At 41.1% G+C, this 21,693-nt stretch overlaps 1 long non-coding RNA gene across 2 annotated transcripts in view; it reads left to right on the forward strand.

The window, feature by feature from the left end:
* The window catches only part of LOC128142961 (uncharacterized), a 22,960-nt gene extending 2,439 nt beyond the window's left edge, over positions 1–20,521 (forward strand). For both annotated transcript variants that reach the window (XR_008235576.1, XR_008235577.1), the window contains 2 exons: positions 5,897–6,038; positions 20,218–20,521. This is a non-coding gene — a long non-coding RNA (uncharacterized LOC128142961). The remainder of the gene's footprint in view (positions 1–5,896; positions 6,039–20,217) is intronic.
* The last annotated feature ends 1,172 nt before the right edge of the window (positions 20,522–21,693 follow it).

A 21,693-nucleotide genomic window follows, 5' to 3' on the forward strand; every position in this document is an offset into this window, starting at 1 on the left:
TGTAGACATTTATTGTATCTTCCCCCTAAATTATATCTAGTTTGACATTTAATATGCAAGGAGTCCTACTGGCATAGAAAAATAACCATAAATCAGACACTCCACTTTTAAAATAAGTATGACATCCACAAGTAATTTAAATTTCTCTTTTGAAGCTTACTTCATTATAATACCATTATTTGATTTAATCATATCGATTTTGTAATCTTGCTTGGCAAGATTATGTCTGTATAGCAAGCCAAAGAGACAGTCAAGATGGAACAGTACTGTCAGACCAAAACATGTGGGTAAACAGAAATGTGTAGTAGGGCAGAGACTGGGACACAGAAAATTACTGCCATAATTTACAGACAAATACCATAGCCAAGTTTCTCAGCAATAATACGCTGGCATGTATGCTGCTGGATAATCTAGACAATAAGTAGGCTGTGATAATAATCCTGTGCTAATAAATATTTCACAAACTGCTGGTAGGGTCAGAAATTGATTTACAGATCAAAGTGGAAAGTCATGTGAATGAATTCTAATTAATTCTAACAAAAGATCAAAAAAGGAGTATTATTTTTAGACAGTTTGAATAAATCATTTGGTATTATCATACAGACTGTATTGATTCTTCAAGGTAAAGCGTGTGGCTTTTTAAAATCTTGTTTTCTGAAGTTCTGAAAGTTCAGAAATTTAAAAGCAAATGAGTAAAAGTGAGAGATTGATTGCAAATTCTGATGGGGAGACCTGTAGCATCTAGAATATGCCTTCTAAGCAGAGGGTACATTACCTCTAGGTGCAGGGTGAGATTTATCTGTTCAAATGTGAAGGCATCTGAGCTAGATATTGCAGAGCACTATTCCTGAATCATGTAGGAGGAGAAATAACTAAAAGTAATGGTGCAGTTCATGTGACAAAATGCAGAGGCCCTCTTCAAAATGAGATGAATCATCTCCATTGTAGGTGTCCAGAGTTTACACACGAATCCCACTCACTGTCTCTTATATTACAGTTTGTCCCAGCTTAGCCATTTCCCCAAGGGCAACTGTGTGCTGTCCTTGTCCTTGTCAGTTCCCAGTCACTTCGGAATTGCTGCCTTTTAATCTGGTGGTTTTAACATCGGTCACATTACCATGAATCCTTCATGCAGTCCCCTGGGGTGTCTTTATGGAAAGGATGCAGCTTCTCTGATAACATCGCCAAGGAGCAGAAGGACTGGGAAGCAGCTGTGGGGTGTTTCTTGCCTTCAGCCAAGGCTGTGACTCTAATCCGTGTAGCCTTTGCCCCATCAGCCCACCTTGGGAATCGCATCACTCACCAAGCAGTGGCGTGGGGGCAGTGTGGTCCTCGTGCAGACCAACTACTCCCATGGTTGCATGGATGCTTTTGCTAGGCTAGGTTTGCAGTTAGTGCTGCCACAGCTCTGCAGGTACTGCTGTCTGTCTACGTGAGCAGCAGTCATGCCTTTGGTGAGAGCAGTCATTCCTTTGCAGATGCACCCAGTAAGACAAGACTGTGTAGGGTTGGCAATGGGAACTGCCAGATGGCAGTGAGCTGTGACAGTGGGTCTTGGCACTGAGGTGGGGGTTTTGGCAGTAAAATGAAGTGAGATGCCGGATGATAGTGAAAAGTGGCAACTGGCAATGCAGCCTGGCTGTGGCTGCTGGCACCGAGATGAAGCTTTGGCAGTAAGAGGAGAATCTCTGCTCCCTGTCAAGAAAAAGTGACTCTTAACAGTACGATGTGATACTGTTGCTGACATTGGTGAAGTATTTTTTGCAGCAATGCATGTCTCCTTGCTAATGGATCTCTTCTGGGATTGTTTAGAATAGAATAGACTATTTCAGTTGGAAGGGACCTACAACAATCATCTAGTCCAACTGCCTGACCAATTCAGTGCTGACCAAGAGTTAAAGCATGTCATTAAGGGCATTGTCCAAATGCCTCTTAAACACTGACAGGCTTGGGGCATCGACCACCGCTCTAGGAAGCCTGTTCCAGTGTTTGACTACCCTCTCGGTAAAGAAATGCTTCCTCATGTCCAGTCTAAACCTCCCCTGATGCAGCTTTGAGCCATTCCCTATCACTGGATCCCAGGGAGAAGACCTCAGCACCTCCCTCTCCACTTCCCCTCCTCAGGAAGCTGTAGAGAGCAACGAGGTCGCCCCTCAGCCTCCTGTTCTTCAAACTAGATGACCCCAAATTCCTCAGCCGCTCCTAATAGGACATGCCTTCCAGCCCTTTCACCACCTTTGTTGCCCTCCTCTGGACTCATTCAAGGACCTTCACATCCTTCTTAAATTGTGAGGCCCAGAACTCCACACAGCACTCAAGGTGAGGCCACACTGATGCTAAATACAGCAGGATAATCACGTCTTTTGAGTAGCTGGTTATGCTGTGTTTGATGCACCCCAGGATGCGGTTTGCCCTCTTGGCTACCAGGGCACACCACTGACTGATATTGAGCCTGCTGCCAACCAGCACCCCCAGATCCCCTTCTGCAGGGCTGGTCTCGAGCCACTCCTCTCCCAATTTATGCTTGGGCCCGGCATTACTCCGTCCTAGGTGCAGAATCCTCCATTTTGACTTGTTAAATTTCTTCCCATTAATCATTGCCCAATGCTCCAATCTATTTAGATCCCTCTGCAAGGCCTTTTGTCCCTCAAGAGAGTCAACAGCACCTCCCAGTTTGGTATCATCAGCAAACTTGCTAACGGTGCATTTAACTCCTGCATCCAGATCATTGACTTCCCAACTAGTTATCCACAACAACCAAGAAAATGAAACAGGGAATACTTTTGTGTCCTTTGATGTGGGACTTTTTGCAACATTGACCTAGTTGTTGTGTTAAATGGTAAAGAAGTTTGGCAGAAAATAAACCCCCTTGCATTCCAGCTTATCCTCAGATATCGGACGGGCTGGGGATGGCTAGGTTTAGATGCTGAGTGAGGCCCAATTTAGCACTATAAGTCCAGTCGTGGTCAATATATTGAACTATCATGGTTACGGATGCACAAAAAGCACACTGTACTTTCAATTTAGTCATGTTCAATGAACTAGAATGGCCAGATTTAAGGAGTTTGGTCATGTCCAATGAACTATCATGGCTAGATTAATGAACAGTACAGTTTATTAAAGCAATTGGAGTACAGGTTCTTTTGGATTATCAGTGATAAATACACTGTCTGCAAAGCATATGCAAATAATAATATAGTTGACTACAAGCACACTAAATTATGGAAAAATGCTATAGAGATTTCTAAGTTTCCCAGGGAAGCACTTGGTATAACCGAGAGTTCGAATCTTACCCAATAGGCATCCCTGTGGGGGGGAAGAGAGGTTCAGCATGTCGACTGATCCCAGAAGTCACTGATGTCCTTCCGACTTGTCTATGATGGTATCTTCCCTAGCATTCCTCCACTCTTAAGCCCTTTTATACTATTTTCTTATTTTTAGGTGGAGCTTGAGGGACTCTAGTCATACATACCTTTATTATGATTGGTGTAAAATCTCCTTGCTTTACTTTTGAAGGTATATGCTAGAGGAAATTCAGAGTGCATGCTCAGTGAGGGGTGGTTGCACCTTGAAGGCGGGTAGGTTTTGGGGTGGAGGTGTGTTTTGGTATTATAATGAGATTATAATGAGCAAAGTTCACCCAGAGAACATGATTTAGCACATCACTACTCCAGAACTGGGCACTTCTGATATAAATCAGAAGTAAGGCCATAGCATTGACAGAACCCCATTGTTTCACCTCCTCGCTTCCGTGGATTCAATGCAGGGACCTTCCATTCTTGTTCCAGTAGTTCCAGTTCTCTATCCTTGCAGTGCTATCACAGAGCCTGGCCGTGGTGTCTCCACTCTGCTCCACCCTCCGTGTTGTTTCTCAGAGTCAGCATATCAAGCTCCCCTGGTGTTGCTAAAATCTAAGGTTGCAGGTTACGTTGCTTAGGGAACTATTATGGAACAGATTTCGTGTATATCCACCACATCCCACCCTGGAGGTTCACCTCCTCTTAAGAGGGGATGTATCAATAAGTCACCTCCAGCAACCATTCCACACCTAGTGCTTTTATTCTAATGTCATATGGCATTGATCATTGTGGAGTCAAGAGAACTTACAGTGGTGCAAGCCAAAAGGCTGTCTGGAGTCCAAACGTGGACGTTTTGTGGGGGCTCAATACTGTGGCTGAAGACAGCAAGACATGGTGCTGAAATGCTTCAGCAGCAGGGACTGCAGCTGCATACAGATTGCTCATGGTGGGAAACGCATACAGTATTGGAAAGGTTGGGTTTGACAGTGCATGGGACCTGGAGATGAAATTACCAATGTGAGATTGAAGACACACTCAGACAGAGCCCACCAAAGTACAGAAACTAATACCAAGGGAAAAAACAAAGAAAACAGCATCTTGAAAATTTATTTGAATTTAGTTTTGGCAGTTTGTATTAATTCAGAGAAGACTAAAGACATGAATGCATTGTGTATTGAGTTGATGGTGTCTTTATACTTGTATCTTTCTGTTGCTGGAAGACAGCTTGTTTCTTGTTTTAGTCTCTTGCTTCAAAATTTCAAATTCTGACAAAAGAAAGCAAAGCACATGCTTAACTGCTTTGCTCAGTACAGATTGCAATCAGCAACATTCTTTCAAATTCCACTCTGAAGCTTGCAAAGTAAAGGCTTCATCCTGCCAGGCAGTGGTATTAAGTATCACATGGAAGGCCGTCATAATTCCAGTTCAGTGTAGCAAGGAGCATTTAAAGTTGAAGTAAACTCCTAATGCAAATGAACAAGGAAGTACAGATGAGATGATGATGGCTTTTTTTTTTTCATTAAACCCTAAGTGAAGGGGTAAGAGCCCTGATTTCTGCTGCTAGTCCTGCTTGTTTTGGGCATCATAAGCTAAAATACGTAAGTATCATTTGGAGCAAGGAACAAGACTCTCCAGGACTCATAAACTGCTGGGAGTCCTCTTCTCGCTGTGCTACACACAGGTCGCCTATTGCTTGTCCCCTCTCCCTGGTCCCATTAATCTTGCACTCAGTGCTGTGCATTGGCTCTGCTTCAGCAGGACGGACAGAGAACACTGCTGCTGTAGCCTATTTTGTAGCATGATTAGGCATTTTATTGAGAAGTACAGATTCAAGTTCTTCAGGGTGAAGAGGACCTAAAGGTCAGATATTTCACTTCCCAGGGAAGTGCTCTAACCCCTAGGATACCACGTTGTCTCCTCTGCTACAGGATGTCAGAATTTTCTTTAATGAAAAATAAAGGAAAACGCTCATGTTGTAATTTTACAGTTGCTCAGAGCATTCAGTTATGCTCAATTGTTGCCTTGCTATTTCTGTGCATCAGCCTTCAAATAAATGGTATATTAAGAGGAAGGAAGGTTTTAACCTTACATCTTGACATACAGAAGTAGTACTGGAGGGATCCCTTCTTTTGTTAAGGAGTTGTAGCTGGGTGGGTTCTGCATGGAACTCTAAGATCTGCAAGATAAGCTGTGCTGCCAGAAGGCTGAGCATACTGCTGCTCCTCTGGAGGGAGTTTAGGAAGAGAGCTGTGGAAGATACTGCCGCAGAGGCAAAAGAGAGAGGCCATGTTCCAGGAGGTAGAGAAATGCAGGAGGAACAGAGCAGAGAATTTTGCACATGTCTGCGGAATAAGGAGACAAGTTGAGGTTAGGGAAAGCAATGCTGGTTCACAACCACCTTAAGCAACTTCCAGCACGCTTTCTTGTGGGTCTGTGATTCTGTACAGGGTTATGAGTACACAGCTCCCCTCTCCCTGCAGCGTGGGTCGGACCTCTGTGTCTTGTTCTGGAGAGATGCACATGCCTTTCACTGCAAAGATTCCTTTGCAGATGCTTAACAGGGAGTTAAGCTGGCCTTTCCATTTTTGCTACCACAGAGTGAAGACGATTCCAGGGAGATGGACAGCTCAAGCAAATGAAGGGGAGAAAGAGTTCTCATCCAGGTAGTCTCTAGCCAGCCCTGCATCACATGTCCAAGTACAGACATGAAAGGGAAAGGAAATGAGAAGAGGCAAGGAGGTAAGTGAAACTCCTTCATTTTTCGTCAGTTTTTGTTCATGCAGGTTGCAGTCTTTTTGATGGGGACCATTAACTGTTATTATCAATCAGGTGTTCTAACTACACAACTATTTTAACCCCGTTGCATACATTGGCAAAATTAATACAGGTCATTGTTTAACACTTGGTATTGTCCATTTAATTGTAAGGAAATGAGAAGGAGCAGCTGTGCCAACATATTATTAATGTATTTGGAAACAGTGAGTAATCTACATAGTTCAATTATAGGGATCCCCAGGTACCCAAGCCAGCAATCTGAGATATTTATATTTTAATTGATATTTTATTCTGTGAAGGAAAACAAAGGCCCTCAGCTACCTAAGTCCTTACAATTAATTAGGCACAAAATACTCCATAAAGATTAACAGTGCCCTCATCCCAGGAGTGCTCTTAAAAAAAAAAACAACCAAAAAAACCCCACCCCAAAAGGCAAAAGAAGCACTTTAAAATCTGGAAGCTATCAGTACAACATGTCTAACAACAGTTCACAATCCACAAAACAGCACATATATTTGCAGTGAGTAATTACTCATTAGAATTGTCAGGCGTGGCATGAATTTGAGCACATATGGCATCCCTAATTTCTGTTGCCTGCTTTAACCTTAAGTCTATAGCTCTTATGAGGGCACATGGTTTGGCTAAGGGATCCACCAGTGTGTAGGCTCCGCTCCACAAAAACATATTCGCCTCTAGTTTTCCAGTTGCAGACTGTGACAAAAGCAAGTCATGGCTGTATGTACATGCTTTTGCAATCTTGACATCCAGATGATGTTCAAGCCAGTGCCGTTTTACTTTTGTGTTCCACATGCACAGGCCAACCCTACCCCGAATCTTCTAAATGTACTGGACTGCAAAGTAGAATTGCTGAGAGCCCATTGCAGTACTTGAATAGATTTCTTCAGTCATGTACACTGGCCCTGAAAGGCTGGAGTACCTCCCTTGCAGCCATGACATCCTCCAGACGTTGTGGAGCCATTACTGGTCATCCCATGTTAGCAAGGCAGTATAATCCCACCTACCATGCTGCGTCTTGTTCTGCTGCTCCTTAAGCGTTGATGGATGAGAACGCAGCATTCATCTTGTTTGCCAGATTTATCATATGCTCCGTGTTCAGTCTCCATACTCAATGCCTTCACATAATGATGAACTGTCTCTCTGATCTAGTGTCTCAAACCACAATTGCCAGTAAACACAGAACCAAACAGTGTGCAGGCCCTGCAAAGCCATATGCCTTGGCAGACTAACACAACTTCTGCCCTTGAGCCTGCTAAGAAAAAGCAAGTCTCACAATGCACCACAGGGAAGTGTCCTCCTGGGAACAGCTCTGCATTCTCCCACGGAGAGGGTGGATTTGCCCCTAAACTGCCATAAGACCGTTAGGCACAGCAGGAGCACCAATAACCATTGATTGGAGCCTGTCAGGCATGACAGCATGTGTGGGAGCAAAGGGAGTTTACCGGTCTCAAGCTTGGCATCCACGTGCACAGACGTGTGGATACTTCCTAATATGTTCCTGCCTCATGAGGTCAATTATTTCTTGTATATCGAGTTACGGGGGTCAGGCAGCCTTTCTCACATCTGGCAGATGCCACTGGGTATGAATTTGGACATTGGCCTACCCTCAAGAAATGTTCCAGTGTAAACTGAACCAGATACTGGAAGGACTTAGTGTCCAGAAGACTTCAGCTGGTGACATGCTTCATTGTTAGAAAAAAGTATCACAGAAAAGGTAATGCAGAACCAGAATACAATCTTTAGTGGCTTTTGCTGTGTAATGTTTGCAAATGGGCACATACAAATGGAGATTTCCTGGCATTTATTTCCAGAGGTGGGCATATTTTCTCATGGATGCCAAAACATAAATTTCTGGAACAACAAGATTGGATGAAAACTCCTAATAAAACCAGTGCTTTGCCTAGTTAATAATAAAGCTGTTTTTAATAATAATAATATAGCAACAAAGAGAATGAGTTAAAATAGAAAATCATCTGTTTTTACTATTCAAGAACTCATAATCATGTTTTCCCCTTTGAATGAGCTTTGACTATAGCCTATACATGAATATTTTGGCTTAGTTTCAGCTCAGAGATTTAGAAGTGACTGAAGTAAAGAGCTGAGAAGGAAAAATTCTTGCAGCATTTCTCAAAAAATTCAGAATCCAAATATATGTGAGAAATAGTCAATTCTCAACAGCAATGATCAATATTGGTGCTGCAGATATTACCCTATGCAGCACAGTGAAAACATGTTTTTGCCCCTGTCAGAACCAGCTTGAGTCCAGCAGCAGTAGGCAGCATCTGCATTGCACCCTGCGGTAGTACTGCTGCGTTCCTGTGATTTCCCTGACAGAAGTGCATGAAGTCTGGCACAGATAAGAGAGACTCCTCACAATTTCTACAGGCACGCCACGCCTATTACCTGCCCAGTCCTGTATGTCCTGAATAAGTCAGGTTTGCTATGTGCTAGCAGGCTGTCTGTGCACTAACGCAGTGTTTGCATCCACAAACCCACAGTGTCCCCTGCAGTTGCAGTTCTGATCTGCACAAGTCCAACAGTCTTCAGGATGTCCAGCAGCTGGGTCTGAACCATCACTGCAACCAAACTGCCCAATGCTTAGAAGTAAGTGACAAACAGCAAAGTCCTTCTAGTCCATCCAGTAGCCTTGTCCCAGCTTCCCACAGGGCTTAGTAGCTCAGGTGTAGTGTGGGACAAAGGCAAGAAACCTGCCTGGGCTGAGGAACAGGAACTCGTTCCCCAGGAGTCTGGAGTGCTGTGCCATGCAGGGTCATTAGTGTGACTCTCTCGTTTTTGCTGTCTGCATCTGCGTTATCTAGATTTTAGGGCTATCTATCTGGAGTATCCTAGCCTCTTGTGCCCTTGAACCAAGTAAAACTACAGCTCAAAACCTGAATAATAAATATATTTTCTGTAATTTACATCCTCTGAGTAGTTCTATTGACTTAATGTTAAAATGGTGTGCAAGCAAATTTGATGCCCAAAATTATCACAAGGCAAACTAAACTGATAAAGGTTTGAAGTAATACTAATTCTGTCTTGTTCCAGAGATAGTAATTATCAGTCCTTCAGTAAAGGACAAAATTGCAAACAGATCCTCCCAGATATATTGTAAGAAATTTCTGCTTGCTTCAGACAGTTTTGACAAATTTTTTTATTTGGCTTTACTTTATTTCTCTTATTTTAGAAGATTATTGAAGAAATACTTTTCACCTTCCTATGAGAAGGAAAGAACATGTGTGAGCAATAGGAATGCTAATTAGGTGCAAGAAAAAAAAATTACCATAATGGTGGTCAAACACTGGAAGAGGTTGCTCAGCGAAGCAGTCTCCATCCTTGGAGCTATTAAAAACCCAACTGTACGTGGCCCTAAGCAACCTGACCCTGTTGGATGGGCTCAGAGCAGGAGAGATGGACTAGATGATCTCCAGAGGTCCCTTCCATGCTAAACCTATTCTATAACCTTATGTTACATAGGTAGTATTTCATGTCTCTGTTACATCTGGAAAAATGCCCAAACCCAGAAAGAAAACATGCCCTTGAGAGCTACTGTGGCATTAAGTGCTGTATAGCTGCTGCAAATCATGTCCCTCCATTCCTGGCTGCAAACATTTTGCTTTGTAAGTGATGTCACCCATAAGAGCTATTAGGGTAAGATTACATACATTTACTGAAGAGCTGGATTCTCATCTATCAACAAAACAGGTTTTCCTTGTAATCCTATGAATGTAACTGATGTAGCCTTGGGCAAAACATTTTTAATTCGTGTGCTGTTCTGTTAGTTTTGGCAAACCTGCACATACTGCTGGTTGTGTCCCTCGTTCCATAAAACCTGACACACTTCCTTAATCTTATTGTCCTACAGTCAGCCATACTAAAAAAAGTTTAAACATTCACATTAGTAAGGCTAAGCCACTGCACATGTTTGCACATGGTCTGCATTTGTACATCATTCAGCACAGGCAGGCTGCAGCCTGGCCGAGCTCTCGCTGGGTGCTGCTGTCATCTAGGTGTAATAACATAGAGGTCTCCAGTATTAACTTGACTGTACGGAGCTACTTACCTCTGAACAGAGAATATCAATGGTTGAATAATTTCCCCATTATGCTGAATTTATTTTATAAAATACTGATTTTGGCATAAGCCCCTACTGCTAAAGTTAGAGTATGCCGAAAGCTATAAGCTGAAGTTATTGATCAAATCCCTTTTGTTTGTGGGGATAAAGACAAGTGGCAAAGTTCCTTATATAAAGTTGGAACAGATGTGTCCTGGTTTCAGCTGGGATAGTTAATTTTCTTCCTAGTAGCTGGTACAGTGCTGTGTTCTGGATTCAGTGTGAGAATAATGTTGATAACACACTGATGTTGTTTTAGTTGTTGCTACGGAGTGCTTATCCTAAATCAAGGATTTCTCAGTTTCCCATACTCTGCAAGTGAGGAGGTGCACAAGAAGCTGGGAGGGAGTATAGCTGGGACAGCTGACCTGAACCTGCCAAAGGGATATTCCATACCATAGGATGTCATGGCCCATATACAAACTGGGGGGAGTTGGCCAGGAGGGGCAGATGGCTGCTCAGGCATCGGTCAGTGGGTGGTGAGCAATTGCATGGTGCATCACTTGTCTTTCTTGGATTTTATCTCTCTTTTTGTTATCTTCCTTTTCACTACTATTATTATATTTTATTTCAATTAGTAAACTGTTCTTATCTCAACCCACAAGTTTTACTCTTCCCTCCCCTCCCCCAATTCTCTCCCCCATCCCACTGGGGGAAAATAAGTGGGCAGCTGCACAGCGCCTAGTTGCCAGCTGGGGTTAAACCACAAGAAGATGAAACCCTAACAGCCAAACAGATCAGAGTGTGGGTAGGGAGGGTAAAGCTGTCAGTCATGATGCAGAAAATGGACTTACACTAAATTAGCATTTTCTTTGCAAAGTAGCAGGAAGATAAAATTAATATATTGCAGTAAGGGGGAGATACTTTATATTCCATCATTATCTACTAGAGCTTGTTAAAAAATAACTAGTCATGTGAAAAAACCCCACCAAATTAAGGGAACCAGTTAATCTGCAGTCAGTATATTAAGGAGTTCATTAAAAAATAGATCTGAATAATTTTGAACTTAAACAACTGCTTGAACCCTGAAGAAGTTCTATTTAGTCTGGAAGAAACATACCATTTTACCCATAATTAAGTGCCATGACATGGGGAACTACAGGCCATGCAGCTGGCCCTGAGGAGAAATTGTAGAGACCATGCTGTGTACAGTATAACTAATGCCAATCAACAAGATAAGGGCAGACGCTGCCCCAGGTTGAAGGCTGTGGAATGGATGTGGCTTCTTCCCAACCCTGCTAATGTCAGATCACGTAATATTTTCTGCTGGCAGGAACCAAAGGCTTTCCAGCTTTGCCATTGTGTCACTGTAGCTTCTTCTAACTGATGTATTTTGCTGAGAAGCTGAAGAGAAGACCAGGTGTTACACCAGGAACCCAGAAATTCACATTCGAAGCAAATTGTATCAAAAGCATTTGGACAAAATTACAAATTTGGTTGATAAACTCTGAAATAATTATTTGATGTAACAGCCTTTTTGAAGGCATTTATAAGATATTAAATATGTACTTACTTTTTGATACAGAAAATCACAGCATATGAATAACTTTTATGCTGATTCACAAGCTGCTAGATATATGACAATAACAACAGCATAGGTATTTGATGGAAAAAGCTTATAGGCTTAGATTATTCAATAAAGATTCTGCTGGAGCAGAATTAAATTAGTATATAATGATGTTTTCACATTAGAAGAAAAAGTCAAGTAAAAAACAGTCAAGTCAAGCAAGACAGGTAGTATCTGCAGAAAAACTGATGCTGCCCTTCAGGCATTCAGCTTAGTATCTGTGGGCTGTAGTTGTTCATCATGATCCTAAAACGACAAAAGGAAAATTAGTCTTTGCAATATTAGATCATAATGTATTTTCTTATCTGAATGTAAGATAAATACACATTTTTGATTACTAAAAGAAATGAAGCTGGGAAAAATTATTAAAGGAATATCATAGTGGCAACAATCTTTAACAGTTATCCTGATTAAACCTACAAAAACCTATTATCTGAAGAAAGAAATAAGGTGCCAGTGTAAACATTGCTCTGCATCACCCAATGGCAAGCAGGAGTAACTCCACCAAAGTCTAAAATACATGGCATGAAACTGCTGGCAGTGGGAGTTAAATCAGGCTATGCATTTTCTTTAAATGCAATGGATTTGATCAGTCTGAGGCACTCCAGAGGGTGTGCGGCAATTTCATACTTTGCTAGGGAGAGGGAGGTATATGCCTCCCCAGGCAGTGCTGCCACAGATGATGTTGGTGAGGCAGAAGAATTGGAGGTACCTGTCTCATTCTATCTGTGCTAATGGAACTGCTCAGGCGTTAATGGATTATTACACTGCATACATCTACCACAAAATATGCAGGCAGCTGTTCAAAAATTTGCATTATATGTGTAATGTTCTGTTAAAAGGGGAGAGATTGGATGAGTACCTGACCGAAGGTCATAATTTAAAGGTTTTCAGCCTCAATGCATGCAAATACACACTGATGTAAAGACAATGCACTTCCTGAAAATGTTATTTTCTTTTATTTTTTAAATTGTATTACCTCCTGAGCTTTTAATGGGATTCCTTCCTTTGCAGTCAGTGGAGAGTGGATGACGTCCTTATACAGAACCTGTATCTACACTACACAAAGCACTTGCTTTTCAAAGCATCAAAAACGCTCAGCAAGAACTTGGCTTTCCAGATGCAAACAGTACACTGATATTTTTTAAAAGAAAATGCTTGGGATAACCTTTAACTGGAAACTGGGATGATTTAATTTCTCATGTTCTTAACCTGTTCTGCAGTTACCAATCTTTCATATGAGTTAAGTAAACTGACAACCCCATAGGTCTGACCGCATGGAAGTTGTGGGTTTGTTCACACTTTTAACATACCATTAGCTGTCTACATTTAAATTCAGACACTCAGGACACTGAGTCAACATCTTCCTCAAACATCATGAGGCTTTCTGCATACGTTCCAAACCTACTGCACAAAAAGGAGATGTGGAAAAAAACCCTCTTGAAATAAACAGATCTACAGTTTCCCTTTGCTTCTCAAAGCAGGTTCAAAAAGTCTGTGAAGTCTATGAGGTTACTTACAAGCTTAAATTACATTATTCTTCAAGCATGGAGTGCTCAGCACTGTCTAGGAAAATGCCTGAATTTCAATGCCATTGCTCACATGAGTGAATTTACTTCTTTGTGTCTAGGCCCTATCTTCAGATTACATCAGATAATCCCTTGAGGAGTTGTTTTGTCATTCAGCTGAAGGCTTACTGACAAAAATTTTATTTGGAATTTTGGCTGAATACAGATACCTGCTACCTCAGGCTTGTGGATTACAAGGTACAGCTTGCTACAGGTTTCCAGCCACAAGTCCAATACAAAACCTTCCATTATAAAAACCTGGAAATGGCAAATTCCTTTTACAGTAGGAGCACAAGTAATTACTAAAATAGACATTTTTGGAACACAGTTGCTCCAGGGTCTCAAACATAATTTTACTTTGTAGGAAGTAACAATGAGCTTGATGCACTGCAGACTAACAGAAGAAAAGAGAAGAGAATGTACTTTTAAAGCACTTCATTGTTTTCAAGAGATTTTTTTTAAATGTACCTACCATGTGAGGTTAAGAGTTGATTTCCAGCTGGTTATTTGATTAATTTACTCTTAAAATGTTTGAAGCATCATTTATAAAAGGAACATGTTTGAGACCACATTAATGTGCAATTCAAACCAGTGTCACCAGACCATTCACTACCGTATCTTCAGATATGGTGTACGTAGGGCTGATTCTTGTTCATGACATGTTAGTCCTTCCTCAGTATGTTACGACTAGAGGTAGCACTCTGCTCTTGCCTGGCAATACACAGAGTGATGCAAACACTAGGATGTAAGAATGAAAACCAGAAGGGAAAGCTATCTTGAACTGTTAACACTTCTTCTCATGCTGAGGAAACAATGTTAACTTACTTTATTTCAGGGTATCTCTACAAGCAGGCAGCAGGACAATGAAGATTGGCTTTTGAGTCCAGACCAAATCTTGTTGACTTCAATCCCAGGCAGATCTGCAGTTTAATCTGGGTAAAGATTACATAGTTTACAAACAACAGCATTAATCTGTCTGTAATGAATTTATTTTTATTTCTTCTATTAATAAGTTATGTAAAAATTAATTCTTCCTTTTTGTAATCTGTTTCTTTTCATGTGTACTTCTGCAATGAGTCACTTTTTAAAAAAAATCTGTTATTTAAATTTTCTCTTGCTAGATTTTTCTGTGGTGGTAGCAATGACTCCACACACAAATGAGCTTCACGTACAGGGCACTACCATAAAGGCCATATATGCTTATAGCACACAAGCATTTTTAAGACTTAATTTCAGGACATGCTGAAGTACAAAGGGGTAATATTACAGTTACCCTTTTTAGTGCAAATGGGACTAACATTCACCTGGAATGTACTGGGATGACTTATTACCTAGTTAGTGGTACCTAGTATAACACACTTTAAAAAAAGCTTGGTAGTATTATACTGCAGAAATCTGACTGAAGACTCTGGCAAACAAGTTGCTTTTAAAAATGGGTGGTGGCTTAAGTAAAATTAATGAACACCCTGAGAAAGTTAATTGCACACTATTTACTAGCTTATTATTAGCAATTCCTTTGGTCAGAAGTTAAAAATCGCCACATCTGACAAACATCAAGTCTTCAACCAGGCAACTCCAGCACAACCTCAACACTACAGAAATTTGGACAGGTCAAATGAGTTGCATCACCCGTCAGTGTGACAGCAGTACAGCACACACTGAACTTGACTGCTTCTGCCCACGTCAGCACCTGCCCCTTCCAGCATGGGCTGTTGGGCCAGTGGCAGAAGTAGGGTGCCTACAAAAACCAGCATGCTGTTTCAAGGGTGGAAATACACATCTGGAGGGTTACAGGGCTGATAATTACTGTCACTATCCTTTTCTATAAGCAAGACATGAACAGTCTTCAGAGAGCTCTCCCCAAAACAAATGATAGAGGTGAAAATGCCTTTTGTTTGCTGTCCTGTTCCACACAAAGAATGTCTTCATTTTAGGCACTCTACAGGGAATGTTCATGCTGGATTTCTTCTTCTGCCTCACTTTTCCCATCTGTGCTGTTTCCTCACTAATTTAAGGGAAGCCAAAAGGGAAATTTTGAGTACCCTTCTGTCCTCGCTATCCTGTCCTCTTCATTGCCCCAGGGCACGGCTGTTAGCAACAGAATGGAACCCACCACGAGGCCCTTGGCTTCCCCCAAAAATATTTTCAGCAAATTGCCAAGAGCTGATAATATGCATATTTTTGTGCTTCTCCCCTCCACCCCGCCTGCTGCCAGGGATTCGTACGGGTGCTGCTCCACTCTGCCCCAGATGGCCTAGCATACCCAGTCTGTGCCGAGGGCAGATCCGTAAGTGCTGCAGCAACCGCACCTCGCTCAGGCACCCACTGCTCTGCCGAGCTGTGCCGTGGGCTGCCGCCTGGCCACCCTCCCTCACCCTGGGACACCAACCTTGCCCCCGGGCCACCCTGCTGAAGAGGACCAACTGAAATAACACAGGTTGCAGCACTTTGGCTTTTTCTTTGGAGCACATTTTTGTCTTACGGTCAACATGGTACATGTGGTTGCTTAAGAAAATCTTGCTATTAAGGACAACCCCACTTCCCATTTGCCCCTTGCACTAGCAGGGCTGCTCTTCTGGTTGCTATGACCCCTCTAAACACACTCAAATATTGTGATAGCGATCACCCGCCAGGTTGACAGTGACTGGGATCATCTTCCTGGTACTCATACAGTGACACATTTTGTTGCTTTTCAGACATATTATTTAGGAATACCCAGATCTCTTGCGAAAACACACACTTCTGCCAAGTGTCATTGTACTACAAGGCACATTAAGGGAGAGCTTTCCATTCACAAAAAAGCAGCCAAATACCCCAGCTGTTATTGAAGCAAAGTGTTTTTTGGGACCCTACTTGTATTGTATGCCACTAAAGACATGCCCAAGCATGTTAAAACCTGACACACAGGATATATTTCATGGACCTCCTCCCCGCATTATCATCTGTATGGTTTTATGGAGGAACTGAGAAGCCACAAAGCACTACTCACCCAGCTCCCTCAGCGACCAGCTAGAACAGCACCAGCTACACCTTCAATACCCATGTGCAGATTCAACGCTGCTGCCACGTACCTCTCCTTAAGGAGAGCACTCATGGAAATATTTCTCTATTATTCCTCTCCATTATTCATCTCTGCTATCTTTCCTACTCTGAATTTCCATTACTTCTCACCTTCCCTTAATTTTGATACTTTTCGGATGCACTTTCTTCACAGATGAAAGAACTACAAGGAATGAACCATGAACCACAATATTTACATACTTTTACATTGTGCATACTCCAAAGTATAAACAGAAAAGCGGCAGTATTTTCCTTGAAGATGGTAACTGAATTCTGTTGTATTAAAGTGTACCAAAAGCAAATGAAAAAGGACCCAAGTTCTGTCCAGGACTTTCCTAATGGGAAGTAACATTCCCATATAGACAAGGTATATATTTGAACAACTGCTGAACTCACATGTTTATTTTGCATCACAAACACTGTTAACTGTTCATTCATTTTAAAGTGAGCTAAGATAATTCATGCAAGTCTCTTGGACTTGCAGTGTGGGTGTGATTTGAGGAGTGCTGTCATAATGAATAGATCTCCCCATTTATCAATAAACCAAGGTCTTTGGCACCAGGCTTTTGTAAATTTAGATTTACTGACAAACTTAGTAACACTGTACTTAAATAGGCCTTAATTTATTCTCCACATGATCACTGTTGTTAATGAGAATAGTTTGATGTCAGTTGCACTTAACACCTCAAGTTAACATACTTCCTCACATTAAGATGTACTGAGCTTTGCCATCATGACTCAGAATTATTCTTCTGCTAATGCAGCTTTTCAGTACTTAGTGATCACTGAAGCATTTCCTTTTGTGCTACTATATTCCACAGTAAACCAGTTTACATCAGCAACCTTTACTTCCTCAGCAAGAGAAAAAAAACCCCAAATTCCAGTTGTGTCATTTTTCTGAACATCGTCATATCCCCTCTTAGCTACACTGCTTTTCATTAACTTACAGAAGAGCTGCTTCCTGTGCTTCTGGGAACAGATGACACAGGCAGCTAGGGCAGGTTTCCCCCCTTCACCTAGCTTCAGTTACCCAGAACTTAGCTTGTCTCAGTTTCTAGACTCCCTCTCCAGTCAGTGGAGAGGGACAGGCACCTTCAGGGATTAATTTGCATATTCTAGACACATTTTAGGATGAAGTAAACAGCCTTCCAGAGTAATTTCTCTCCATCAGCGAAAGAGGTAGCCTAGACAATCTAGATGAAACACAACACTCAGGCATTTACATTGCCAGCTGTATACGCACCAGATGACAGAGGAATTGTCTGTTTAGTTCTAGCAGTTCCACATCATCTGCAACTTCCAGTTAGGGAAAAGAAGTCATATACAAAGAGCACTGAAGAGAAACAAGTAAAGGTTAGAAAAGTGACTAATTCTTGTGGAGGTTTTTGTTTGTTTTTCTATGTATATATGTCATTGTTTTGTTTTGGTTTTTTTTTTAAACCAAAAATTGTTTCTGCATTTTCTCTTTATTGACTGTATTCTTTCATTACCTATAGTCTCTTCTGGCTCCTATTTTTTTCCTTCCTTGACATTAGTATTCTTTAAAACTATTAGTTCTAGACTAGAACTATTCATCTGTGCCTTTCGGACAAATTCTAAGCCTTTCCAAATTTAACATTTCAACAGCACTTTGTTCTTTATTTAAATAGAAGTCTTCATTCCACCGTCTGCAGTTTGACTTCTGTCCTTCTACAGCACATCACCTCCTCACTTACTGTACTTCTGTGAGATGCCACAGTAGAAGCATTTCCTTTTTGCTCTTGTAGAACAATTCTCAAGAAACTGGCACTGAAATATCTTTAGAGAGATATTGAGACAAAATGACACTTAAAGCTGTAAGAAAATTTAAACAGTTCAAAAGGATTATTTTACACTCCCACTCTTCATCATGTGCTGGAAGAACACCCTTCCCCACAGCCTAGAGGCGTATTGAATTTTCCTTACCATTACTATTAAAAAAAAAAAAAAAAAGCCAATTGTTTAAATAATCAGAGTATATAAATTTTAACAAGGCTGGTAAAACTGAGACAAATGAATTGTTTCTGAATCTATGAATAAATGCTGTTCTCCTCTTTTGTTAGTTGCAAAAAACCAATACTGCTTTTTAAAAGAGCCTGTTTCTTATTAAGATTTAGAATACTCATTATTCTGCTATCTAAGCTCCAAAATGTGCAGCACAGTACTCTTGACACCTTGAAGCTATTTTATTTAAAGAAGAAAAGCGTACTAAACTTTCATAATATTGTCAAATCAAGGTTGCAGAAGACAGTAAATAGCACGTGCAGTTGCCTGCACACTGAATTCTATTTCTTGCCCTATTGATTTAATATTCTTAGTGGGATAATAGGCCCTATGGAAAAAAACACAATCACACAAAGTGTTGAATACAGGTTGTAACTACAGCCTCAATTTTTTTCCCTTCAGGTGTAGACCGACCATTTTTCAGGAGGATGAATAACAGAGGCTCCAACCCCCCTTTATCTGGAAAAATACACATAGCATATCTGCGAAGCCTGATCAGCGTGGCATGAGGCAGCATCCAGTCATGCATGTGTCTTGGACTACCGAAGTGGTATGACTTGAATAATTAGGCTCATGTCAGAGGCCCACAGTTTGATCTTCAAGATGTTGCTATTTAGTTGGCAGGGATGTAACTTCTATTAGATAAAGCACAGTTAAACAGCTGTTAGGAAAAAAAATGTAGAACTAGCAGAAATAACAAATGAAACATATAAAAATACTTACCCAGCAACTCCTGCATCAATCAGTGACTTAGTGTGGCATGACCTACATTGCACCAGCATGGACAGATGAACAACAGCAATTTAAAGGGAACTTAAAAACATTAAAAATAGTCAGTAGAAGACTATAATAAGCAACACAAGGGATTGCCACTCTAATAAAGCCTTCATATTCTAAAATACTATTAGAAGTGCACACTTTTCCTTTTACTTGTGATCTAAATGCAGCCACCTACAAGTTAAGGTACTTTTTTCAAAAAGCAAAGGCCATCCAGTGAGGGAACTCTTGCTGCCACAGTACAGAATTCAGCTGTTGGAACCGCTGCAAGGTTGAGACCGCTACAACATGTAACAGACTTCTCAGACCTTTGCTACCATTTGAAATATACTGAGAAAACGACAAGAACCCATTTAGTGTGCACTTGAGTACTACGTGCTTTGTTTCTGGCAAGAAAACCTCTGAGGTTTTTTCAATGGCTTGACTGGTCTTTCAAAGGTTTTCAAATTTCAGCTCTTAACTGCTTATGTTAAATGGCTCAGGCATTGTCTGCTTTACAGACTACCTCTTTCTCAGTTTCTTGCTTTTCTTAAGCCCACAATGTCTAATACAATATTTGGAGGGAAGTGAGGAAACAGAGAAATTTGTAATAGCGTTCCTACGTTCCCTGACTTGATGTACTCCTGATGTACTTCTGACATGCTCCTCAAGACGTGGTGGAAACCCTCTGTCTGGCTTTTGTAATTTTTTAGTAAGGCAAGGAATTAATAGATCAGAAACAGCCGTGACAGAGTTGTGTTTTTGTTTTTTTCTTTTTTTGGGAAAAGACTGTTCCTGTAAACAGAACTGAGTAACTAGAACATGGTTTTCATGCAAAATAAGACTTAGATCAACTGTCTCTTTCTTTCAGAGACTGACTCAACTGACTCTGTCATTGCTACTTTTGCATGCAGTGGCTGATTCTTTCTTCACATATCCCAAAAGAAACTTATGTAACTATCTGTCACAGTAAAAATGAAAGATGATTTTAACCAATATCGAGAACTCATACTGTTTTCTCCCTATTCCTCATTCCAGCTCATCAGGCCATATGTCTTCATCAAAGAGATGACTAGAATATTGAAGCTAACACCTCTGGAACAGCCAGCTCTGCCTGCACATCAAGCTGCCAGAAGAAACTGTTCTGAAGTTGCAAACACTGTTTAATCCTGTACAGTTCCGATGGGTAGGCCTCTCTTCAAACAAGGTTTTCAGTAGCAGCTGGGTAGGCAGAAAGAAATGAGAAACATTGCAAGAGAAGGAGGAAGACAGTCATTTCATATCACACAGTACAGCTTCTCAGTCATTAATAAGCAGCAGCACACAGTGTGAGGTGAAAGAGTTAGAAATAAAATGTAGTTTTAAATGCATAACAATAGAAACAGGGACAGAAATCCCCCCTCTCCAACATAAAGCTTGCTTTGTGCAGCCATCGCAACGAGGCATAAGCACTTCTTTGTAAGCACTTTTTAAAGACGGTCAGAGGCTATTCCTAGTAACTCAGGGAAAAGGTTTCCACATTTTAGTTGTGGGTGATATGAGTTACAGTTAAGAATAGTTATCAGTGAAAAAAGTATATGAGTTCCTCCATTGGCAAAACGTAGTTGTTGGATGAAAGATTTTTTTTTTCTTCCCTCAAAAATGTGTACTTGCCCCTTAAACTAAGAACTCTTCTAGAAAAAATAAACACTACGTATGATAATAGGCATTTATCATTTGACTTTTGCTGAGTAATAAAAGCACAATGTTCAAAAATAAAACTAGTTTTTTATCTTTGTAGAAACTGGTGTCAACATGCAAACTATTATGGTTAAAAGATTATTAACTTGTAGCTATTAAGTATCACAATATAATCAGTCCTCTGCTACTTTGCTATGCAGAGGTCATGGAAATACTGATCAGAAGTTTTGGATTATATCTTGCAATAAAGTAAGCATCATCCATCTCCATTACAATCTCTTCACTGCTCTCTGAAGACAGCACAAGCACACTGACAAAGAGCAAGGCTGGCAGTAAGTCCAAGCAGTGGTAGGTCTAAACAGTGTTTTGTGAGATGTGGTACGTCGTAACACAATCCTGAAGCAAGAGGTCTTTCAATAGGCAACAACTAGGACAGATTCTTAGTTAAACAACTTCCTGAGTTTGATGTAGAATACTGGCATAGCATCATTGATGCTGGTATTTTCAGCATCATTCTGCAACAACAGAAACCATCTATCCTGGGCTGCCATGAGTGAAAGCAACTTAGCCAGCATAACTTCATGCCAAAGAGGCTGGGCTGAATACTCCAAGTGCTGTTCATAAGCAGCTGTGACTCAGACTAGATACACTCACACAGTGTAGTCTGGGTGAGAGGTAGTTCTGGGTTCTCCACACCATGTGTCACAGTACAGTGTACCCTGCGTAGTATCTGGCTTTGGTGTTTTACCATGTTTGCCATCTTGTAAGTTGCAGTATCTACATATTGTGCATTGCAGAGGAAAATAGTACAGTGCACGCCAGGAATGGAAGTGA

Source organism: Harpia harpyja, chromosome 6 (genome assembly GCF_026419915.1).
Source record: "Harpia harpyja isolate bHarHar1 chromosome 6, bHarHar1 primary haplotype, whole genome shotgun sequence".
Taxonomy (NCBI): domain Eukaryota; kingdom Metazoa; phylum Chordata; class Aves; order Accipitriformes; family Accipitridae; genus Harpia; species Harpia harpyja.